This window comes from Athene cunicularia, assembly GCF_003259725.1.
Source record: "Athene cunicularia isolate RWA chromosome 4 unlocalized genomic scaffold, athCun1 chr4_part1, whole genome shotgun sequence".
NCBI lineage: Eukaryota > Metazoa > Chordata > Aves > Strigiformes > Strigidae > Athene > Athene cunicularia.
This window is the reverse complement of record NW_020799098.1, coordinates 21,275,407-21,286,158: the sequence shown is the minus strand read 5'-3', so window position 1 is coordinate 21,286,158 and position 10,752 is coordinate 21,275,407.

Genomic DNA, 10,752 nt, shown 5'->3' with positions numbered 1-10,752 from the left:
AGTCTGAGTCTCAAGAATTTTCTACAGCATAATAGAGGTATTTTTTTCCTTGGTGTTCTGGTCTTTGTGGATTTAATTCTCAGATATTTAACTCCTCCCAGATAATAACACTAATTCAAATAATCAATTTCTGTTTTATGATAGAGACATTAAAAGTTAGACTTCACACAATAGTAATAGCTGAATCTTTATGTGGTTAGCCCATAAGCATTGACCTTACTTATGAAACATTAAGTAATGACCTCAGAGTTTGTACTTGCTCTAACATCAGTGTTTGCTTCCAACTGCAAAATCAAGAACTATTTTTATGCCTGATCACTGTATATAAAATGCCAACAACAGTTTTGTATGCTCTGAAGTGTGATGAAGAAAGATGCAAAGACAATCATAAAGGGTAAAGAGAAGAATTTTAAAACATGGGGAGAATAGATGCTAGTTGAATAGATTATTTGGATATAAAAGGACAGGTTAACTGTGTCAGGGCCCTGAGGACACTGCCAGGCCTTACTGGCCTTGCCCAGCCTCACCTGGAGCCTCTCTGCACCCCTGCCCCGGGCCCAGGACCCCATTTTGGTCCCCTAGGGCCATCAGTCCCTGCCTCAGTGACCCTGCAGCAGGGCTGGTCTCCAAGTCCCCACAGCCCAGACCGAGCTAAGCCCACCTGCAGGCCCATGTCCTGGCCCAGCCTCAGCCGCTCCTATCCGCAGGGAGCTGCCCGCTGCCAGGGGCTGGGGCTGACCCCAGCTACCCTGCTCCCGGGCTGGGGCGGTGGGGGCACAGCCTAGGGATTTCCCCCCTCATCCTCTTCCAGCTCCCAGCTTCCAGCCCCCAGGGAGCTGCTGTCTCACACTTCTCCATAATAAAGAGTCTACTCAGAGAACGACTTGTAAGTGGGTGAGAAAGGATTCTTCTAAACCATCAGTCATTTGCCTCAGGGAAAAGGAAAATACTGTCAGCTGTTATCCAACTCAGCCCCACAGACAGCTTTCTGGTTTTTGTAGATAGGTGACACATTGTATGCTATTTTTCTCACAGAAGCTAAAGTTTTCTGTGCTTTTTTCAGAGCCGCATGGTATTTTCTTTTAACATGTTTTCTGTAATCTTATAAGGACTTCTTGGAACTGCATTTCTTAAAATGTTTTAATTCATAAACCTAAGATATATGTTCATAGCAATAAGTTATATGTACATACCAATCATATTATGTTAGCATTGCTTTTACAGTTTCAATACTATTGTACAGACAGCCCTTGAAAAAAAGTTTCCATTGCATTGCTAATTCAAATAAGTTTTGAAATTTGCTAATCAGGTGTACAGAAACCTATCAGTGTTCTAATGCCTGAATTTAAAATAGGCAAGATTATTAAAAACAAGTAAATCATGGTTTAACATTTTATTAGTTCTACTTTTTTACAGCTCTTTGAGAACTCTTCAATTTATTGCATTGAATCAGTGTCCTTTGAAAGCGCCCTGATTATGTTGCCCTTGCAATTCCAGAAGTCATATTTTAAAAAGGTCAAAATGTTTATCTTTATAACAGAAAAAGTCATAGCTACTTATTGGTCTTGAAGTTGTTTCCTGTTCTGTTCCCCTGATGTTAATTTCAGTGCTTTGGCTTTCTTATTCTCTTTTTCTCTTAAGCCTGAGGTATGTACTTTTGATGTATATAATTCAAGACAAATAAAAATCAAACTGAATAGAAATGAGACCTTTGATCTTCTAAATACATTGCTAAATTAATCTCTTTTCCCTACCTCTAGTTTTTGAAAAGGACACTGCTGCTTTGGAGTTACCGATGGAGGAATTTACCCTTTTGATGCATACCTCACTGCTCTTCTGAAATTATCTTTTTGTTCTTCTGTTTTTCACCAAAAAAGTCAAAGCTTGGCCTTTTAAGTGATGATCACCTTTCCAATGACCGTAAAAGAATCACAGGTTTTCATTTTATAATTGTTTTAACCTGTCCTCTGTTTTATTCCTGAACAGTTCTTTTGGTAGCTTAAGGGAGAAATTTTTATCTCTGCAGAGCATGGTCCCATGAACAGTTGATAAATGCTTCAGCCCAACTCATAGAGGTATTCACGAACGGTGACAACAGCAAAACTATAGAGCCTCTTAATGTGGTTTTGTATTTAATGACATTGAAACTTATTACTCTAGTGAAAGATCCACTAGTGGAAATCCTTGGCCTCACTTCAGATGCTTGTTCACCTCATTAGTTCCAAATGCTGAACTGATTGATGTCTGGTCTTGCTTAAAATGACATGGATGATACCTTTCTGGGAAGGTGAGGATGCAGAGATAACTATACACATATTTAAAATTAATTTCAATTTGTGGTTTATGAACAACAAGGGACAATTTCTGACCATGTGAAAGTTTTGGGTAACTTTTGTGATTAGAGGTAGGATAATGAGAAAGTTGTCTTGTTGAAAACTTTGTATATAGGCATAATAATAATAATAATAATAATAATAATAATAATAATAATAATAATAAAAAATTGCCTTTAGTACAAAGGAAGTACCACTTTTATTAATGTGCAGGTTTAAGCCCTGCCGGGACCAGAGAGCACGTTGCTGTTGCCCCTCCCCCACCCACAGCTGGTCGGGCTGGAAGTTAAACACAGACCTCAGGCTGAAATAAGAAGAAATTTAATAAAACAGAGTGATAAAACAATCTGAACAACAACAGTGGCAATGATAACAACAATAAACAGCAATAACAGTGAACAAGACAAATGATATACAAAGAAATACCCCAAAATGGTCAGGGAACAAGCCCGCTGTGTGAGTCGCAACCCCCAAAACCAAAAGCAAAAGTAAAAAAGGCTCCACCCCTGGACCTGACGTCAGCATGGTATGAATAACCCAGCTGGAGATCCCTTCCCCCTCTCTCTTTGCCGGGGAAAACTTGACCCTATCCTAGCCGAACCAGGACAATTAAGTAGATGAATTTTAGAAATATAATTTCTATCAGTGAATTAGAAAAAACAACTTCTTGTAGTGTGTTCATTTTTCTAACTATTGATAAGGTTTTTGTGAGGTTTATCTCTTTATTATTTATTATAATTTATTATTAGTGAAGTTATTATAATCCTAAGAGTATTTGATAAAATATGTATAAAGATATATTGTTCTATAGTCTTACATTTTTAAAACTGGTGTAAATGTAAATAAATTGAAACATGGATAATATAATGTGACTATTTAAATATGAAAATGAAATTTAAATGAAAGTGAAAATATGCATGAAGTCAGAAATTAAATTTATAATTTTTCACAAATAATATTTTATATGTGGCAATCATTTTGTTCTGTTGGGTCAGAATGTTATATATTCTAATATAAAATGAATAAAAATATAAGAAAATGTTGCTTTTTAAAGACTTATTTTCATAATAAATGATGCTAACTCTTTTTCTTGATTTCTCATCAAGTAAACCTCTATCTTTTACATAATTCTTTCTGTCTGTGTGATGAAAGATAGAGTGGTCTATTTAAAAAAAAAAAAAAAAATCGGCTTGGTACCATTTGACATATTTCTGAAACCAATGTTTAGTCCAGTGTCCTAAATATTGAGTGGTAGAGGTGACAGTTAGACTTGGAAGTATGTGACAGAGGAATGGACAGTTCCTGTGTTGGGAAATCAAGGGCAGATTTTTTTTTTTTTTTTTCTGTATTATTTTCAGCATACAAAGTTTTTTCATGATGACTTTGTCCCATGATGGATTAAAATAACAGATAATTCAAAAGGGAGTGAACTCTGCTGTGTATAAACAAAAACGTATCAGTCAGCTGGGCATTAAAAGATGTCAACCTCTTTTTACAAGAGCATTTGTATGGTAGTTCTAAGTAACATTGCACTGCATTCTGTACATCTTTCACAAGAGATGAGCTCACATTAAGACCATCTAACAAAAGACTGAAATGATTTTTTGCTACTTTACCTTTAGCCTTTCCTTTCATCCACTGTCCAAGTAGACAGCTGCAACATTTTTTTAAAAGGCTCATAAATGTATATATTACTAGTAATTCATCTCTCGGTTATTTTTCTATGCTTTGAATAGATGTCAATCTGGTAATTTTACACATGAGAATTCCAGCAGAAGTGGGATATAGACTGTCTTGTGGAAGCTGACAAACCTTGGGGCTAAGCTTAGTCCCTTATTGCTTAGCATTCCTTGAACTTGAAGAGTTCTCAGTATTAAGAGAAGCAGAAATTTGGCTAGTAATCTAACTATGCATTTGGAGTTTAATAACTGATCTGATAAAAGTCATGTTTGAATTTACACAATGTTATGTTGAAGCCTGAGCTAAGAAACCTAATAATACAGTTAGGCTAATTTTGTTTCTGAGTCCAGCTTGGCTAGAAACCTGTTTGGCCAAATTCCTAAATTGCATTAGCATGAAGAAACAAAGGCTATGATTGTCAGAGCTCTTAAGATACCCATAGGTTTTAATGAACCTGACCAGCCTCACCTGGGGCTTCCAATCCACACCATGTGCCTTGGCTCACAGGAGCCTCAATTCAACTGAGGCTTTGCGGTGGAAGCTCTCAATCAAATAAGAACCAAATAAAATTTATTTTCAACACAATTGACTGCCACTCCACAAACATACAAATGGTAGGTTCAAATGTCCATGAGATGAGAACAGAACTATCACCACAAGAACTCCTAGGGTTTAACAACAACCCGAAACAGTCATTCACCTAAAAAAATTAAGGCTCTCAATGTCAGGGTATTGCTCAGGGCAGCATCCCAACCCATAGGGGAAACCCCAAGGAGTTTCCTTGGACAGCATCCCAACCCAACGGGAGTGTCCTCAACTGCAGCACACTGCTCCAAGAAGGACTACCTCAAAATGGCTCCCCCAGGGGACTCCTTTTATACCTGATCTGTGGTCAATATCATCCCTTGTTGACTGAGGGCTCCAATTACCATAAAACCCTGAGAACAAGGGCACAGAAAAAATCAATGACCACTACATTTCAGCAACCAGAAAACCCCATTTTCATGAGGGGGGTGCACCTGCCACAGTCCTGATCACCCAGCCCCCTTGTATAGTCTGTGGCTTAAATGTACTTGTCCTGCTTTTGGTCCTGTCTCCTGAATGGATCTTGAACCTACGGTGTAGGTAGATTGTCTCCTGAATAACCTTTTATGTGTGTTATATTTTGACTCCAATCCTCTGTTCCTGTCTTTTGCTGCTCCTAAGTGGACTCCCTGGATAGACTGTGCCTGGTTCATTTCCTTGATTGTCTGGGACTTGTCCAGTAGCAGCTGGACTCCATTACCAACACTGACCAGCCCACCTGAGTTGGCAAGGGCACTGCCCTGCTGGTGCTGTGGACACTCTTGGTTGCTCTTCCTTGTGGAGTGGCCCTGCTCTTTGTGCTCCCCTATACTGATACAATGTGGTGATTGCAAACACAAAGGAAGGGGAGTAGTAACAGTAAAAAAAAAAAAAAAAAAAAAAAAAAAATCTTGGGTCGTAGTAGGCTGGTGAGCCTCACCTTGCCTAAAAAGTAAGAGACTGATGCACCAGCCAAGGACAACATTGTCAGGTAGTATGCCATGCTTGTCCTAGGGCAATTGTTCCACTGTGTAAAAAAGGAATTCAAGATTCATCAGATCACATCAAGTCTCTGTTACTGTTAAATGAGGACGGTCAAATTGGGTGCCTGCTGTTATCATTGTTCCTATTGTTTGTCCAACAACTACTGGTTATTCTCAGTTTGTACTTTCTCATTTTTCATAGACCAGATGTAATTTTATAACTGAACACTCTGTAGAGATTTAAGAATTAAAAGTTGAATAATTCAAAATGCATCTGACTATTTTAACCACTAAAATGCACTTAATTTGACTTTTTCTTTTCTTCTTTTGGGTACAATTACTATTTATTATTAAAAAAAGGAGAACATTTTCCCCAAAAGAGAGCTTGAGACACACCTTTTATGAAACAGTTCATAAGTGTGGTGATTCAAGTATTCCTATGTTCTCAATAGTATTCAAACATTCAGCTTTCTAAATAGGGAGATTTAAAGTTAGGTTTCTTACCTGCTTGCATACTTTTTGACTACTGGCTGTTGTATAGCAATCTTTTCCTGTTTTTACTTAAAATGCCTTCATGCAGCAGAATTGAACTATTTGCACTGCAAAATAGCAGTAGATAAAATGCTTTCTCTCTCATAATTTTTGGGGTTTTTACAAATGAGCATTTTTCTGATTGAAAAACTGCGGGCAGAAAGTGTCTGACTAGCTCTAATCACTTGAACTGCGTATTTGAAAAGTGAAATCACTAGAATGTGTTATGGACTTGGAACGTTTGTACATTTAGCAAAAGTAGAAAAGAAAACAAGTATTGGTCTCTGTTTCAACAAACATTGACAAGATCATAAGTAGATATCTGCAATCCGTAAATGTATTAAGATTTTGCCAAGATTTCTCATTACAGATTGTTGCTTTAATTTGGCAGAAGCTAGGAATAATTTCCTGGACCTGAGTAGCTTCTGAACTGTTGTTGTGTTAATGTCTTACTGTTAATCTCTGGAATATATTTTAACAACAATTAGATATATTTGTCTGTACATCATTTATGGTGTTGGAATAAGTGCTTTCTATTAATAAAACTAATATTCTATCAATATAATGGTATTCTCTCAACATCCTGAAACTGTTTAAAACAAGCATACTATACATTTTTGAAATGTATATGTTCATTTTGATACATCTATTTACAATTTACATTTCTGAAAAACAAGCCTTATTTTACCACAGGCTTAAATTACATCTTAACTACCTCTGAATGGATATGGTGCTCTGGAACATCCTTTACTCCAATTTTATTTTTATATTATGCTATCATGTTGTATTAGAAGTTGATTTTACCACTTGAAAGGCATACACTTTCCTCTAGCAGCTACATCAAACTTTACATAAGGCAAGATTATTGTATGAAAGTATTTATGACTGATTTCATAAGTTTTCCATTATATCATTATACATTTATAAACACCATCGTGCTCCCCAAAATTCTGGGGCCACTGAGAAAAATAGAGTCACACATTTTACTGGCCCTTAAGTAACTGTGTAATATCTGGGAAAAAAAATAGCTACAGGAATAGCCGATCAATTGGTGTGTGTTTTATTAAAGATACTGCTGATTTTGAGACTATCAAAGCAATATAGTTCAGCATGATAGCTAGGAAGCTTTAATGAGCACTCAGAAAGGACAGGCCTAATGCCTGTCCACCCTTAATTTGACCCTCATGTGCATAGTTATGTAATCACATATAACTTAATGGATCATTTCCATTAGTTTGGAGCTTTGGAAACCATTTCCTTGGGTTTTTCTCTGATAAGACTGTAACTTATTTAATATGTAGTATCTTAAATTATTGACTAATAACTTAAATACTATGATTTTTTTTTTTTCCTTAAGGCAGTCATATAATTGTGATGTTTGTTAAATGTTGATTAGCTATTTCTCAGTACTAACAATTTTTACAAAGCAAAATCACCTCCAGAATAATCTTACAATTTTATCTCAAGTGTTTGTGGATGACTCCCTAACTACTTTTCCAAAATTTGGTAGGAGTGGTTGCACTCTATGTTATCAAGCTTCTGAAAGTGTCTGAACTCAAAATTCTTCTAACATGAACAAAATACAGTTTATATTAGAGGAAAATTTAAGTGTGAGAACATATAAATTAATAAGTAAGGAGTTTAAAGTAAATTAAGTGCATCATTTCAGTTCTTGTATAGATAGAATTGGTTGTACAGAGGTACCAAAGGAATGTATTATCATTAATATTTTATTAAACTTCATCACACTTACCTTAAATGAGTCTTCATGTAATATAGTACAGTTAGGAAGTTAGATGATGTTGACAAATTCCAAAGAGATTCCAAGCAGTTTGGTTTAAAAATAACAGAAAATGGCTGTGCTAAGACAGATGTTTTGTCCTTTCTCTTTTGGCAGATGTGATCAAGGTAACTACCTCAAAGTCAATTGCTGTCTTATAATTATTAATAATTTGTGCAATTTAAAGGTAGTATTATTTGACTTATCTAACAAATTCCTTCAGACTTTTGGAGGGAGAAGCTTTATTCTTTGTCATGGCTTTTATAATTAAAATAGTTCTGTGTCAGTCTGCATTAGAATTTTTAGGATTCTCATCACAGACTCCAGAGAGTCATCCAGAAGATTAAGTCAGAAAATGTCCTCTGCAGATGTAGAACTTCTCTAATGTTTTGATTATAAGATTTATTGCCTACCCTAGGCTGTAACAAGTCCCAGTGTATAACCTTGTAAAATAAAATGACTAAGTAACTGGTTGTTTTCTACTTCTGTGCTACTTTCTCCTACTTTGTCTGTAACACTTACAAGAACTCCAATGAGGTGCTCTTTTAAACAACTTGGTATAAAAGGAGTATACCCAGAAGTCATGCAATTATGTTATTCCTTGGCTACTTTTGCAAAGGTGTATCTTCCGTCTTTGACTCATGTAATTCTGTACCACACAGAGTTCTCAAAGTAGCAAACACACACACACACACACACACGCAAAATCACCAGATATCTCATTGTTCCACTCAGCTATGAGCAACAATAGAACCATTTGTGTTTTGAAGGTTGCCATCTTGACTAACATACTTCATACTTGGATTTTCAGCATTAAAACATTGCATTAGTTTAATTGAACTGTCTGAATTCTTAAACTGAGTCTTTAGGTGAAACAGGAAGCTAAATTAATGTCTTTTTTTTTTTTTTTCGAATAATAGCTATTGAATAATGGTTATTAATTGTAGCCTACAGACCATAGCTAGGATCCATGTGCATACATGTAGTAAACTATGTAATACCTGTTCTGTGGTTTATAATCTAGATTACAATCAATGTGATAAAAGACACAAATTTAAAATATGGGATGGAGTACAGCAATAACAGTGCTAAGAATATAATCATGAAATCTAGCACACTTTTTTTTTTTTTTTTTTTTTTTTTAAATTAAAACACTGTAGTAAGACAAATTCCTGGGGCTCATCCAGTGGTTTTCATTTACAAGGAGACTGAAATACTCTTTTATACTTCTACAGCAGATTGTAGGGAGTTCATTTGTCATTTCAGGTACCAGCAGGGACTGCTAGTTCTAGTATTTGAGCAACATAGACTGTATCATCACTGCACAGGGCTTCTCCACTATCACCAAGGAAAGCTTCACATATACCTGAATTTACATCATCTGAGCAAGAAAGTTCATTCTGAAAGTATTAATCACTTTTTTTTTGTTACCTTTCAAAGTGATAAGCTTTGCAAAAATATCAACTCGTCCTCTCAGTACCCTTGGATGCAGCCTGTTGAGTTCCAGAACATATTTATGTCATATGTATTAGTCATATTTACATTACTCTTACATTATGATGCTCTGGCAGAGATAAGTTCTGGCAACAGAACTTATGAACAATTCTGTCAAAGTGATTCTTGGATGTTGCTGATCAAGTCATACTCAAGCACAAGGCCCAAGAAGCTAAGGAGAAAATGTGACTTATTCAATGGCTGTATCTTTTCAGACTCTCACATTTTTATCTAATACTTCACTTCCACTTGGATCACATCATAAAATTTAGAAGAATCAAGTAACGTGGTATCAATGATTTTTTTCCATACAGGTGGAAAGCTGTTCCTGGACACTTTCCAGAAGAAACTGGAATTTATTAATACTGAAGAGATGAGCTTTCTTCATGCTAAAATGAAATTCTTGTAACTGTGTAACACTGAGAGGTGACAGATTTTTTAATCTGGTTAGATACACTTTTCTGGAGGACCCTACACACTAGGAAGTGAAAGGTTGGAATTTCCACCCCACCACACCACAACCAACAAAACTTATATGTGCTTACCTCTAAGGATATTAATTATCCACATGCTAAAGTTACTCCATTAAGTAATTAAGTATGGTTCATTGTTAAGTGTTAACTGACCCTCTTACAGTTTGTATGTATGACTACTACATAACAGTATGTTTCAGCACCATGAAACATATCACCTGGTACAGACAAACATGTACAAAAATATCAGTGTAAAGCTTTATTCCAAAAGTCTTCCCACCTGGATTAGGCTGTAGTGCTCAGACTCTAGGTGCCACCTTATTCAATATATATTGAAATTACAAAAGCGTATTGGATTGACCTGTACCTTCCCACAATACACACTTATGTATTTGTATATACGCTTTTCTGGTGAATTTGAGAAATATAGTTCCTACCAGTTGCCATGGTTGCTGCCTGCAATCTTAATAAACTTCTTAAAGTGTTTTGAAGAGTGCACAGAAATACCATCCTAGGCAAGCTGCCAGCTAGAAGGATATTATAAAACACTGCACTTGCTCACCAGGGGTTTCCCACAATATCTCTCCAGCTGGCAGCCTGCCCTGCTAGACAGGAGCCTCTAGGAGGGCAACACTGTACCTGTTGCTGGCAGATTTGATCTCACAGTAGGGGTGGAAGTGTCCCAGGAAGAGCTTTTAACAATTTCTTAAAGCCTAGACATTTATGTGGTTTTACTTCCCCTATGACATCTTTCTGCTTCACAGAAATCTGTCTGTTTTAAAAACACCAAAAACATACAAACTGAAATATTCCCCAGATTATAGAAATCTTCACAGAATATTAACATTTCTAAAGATTGTCACACTGGATTTGGGAACTGTAAACCTTATCTTGTTAGAATAAATAGGGTAATA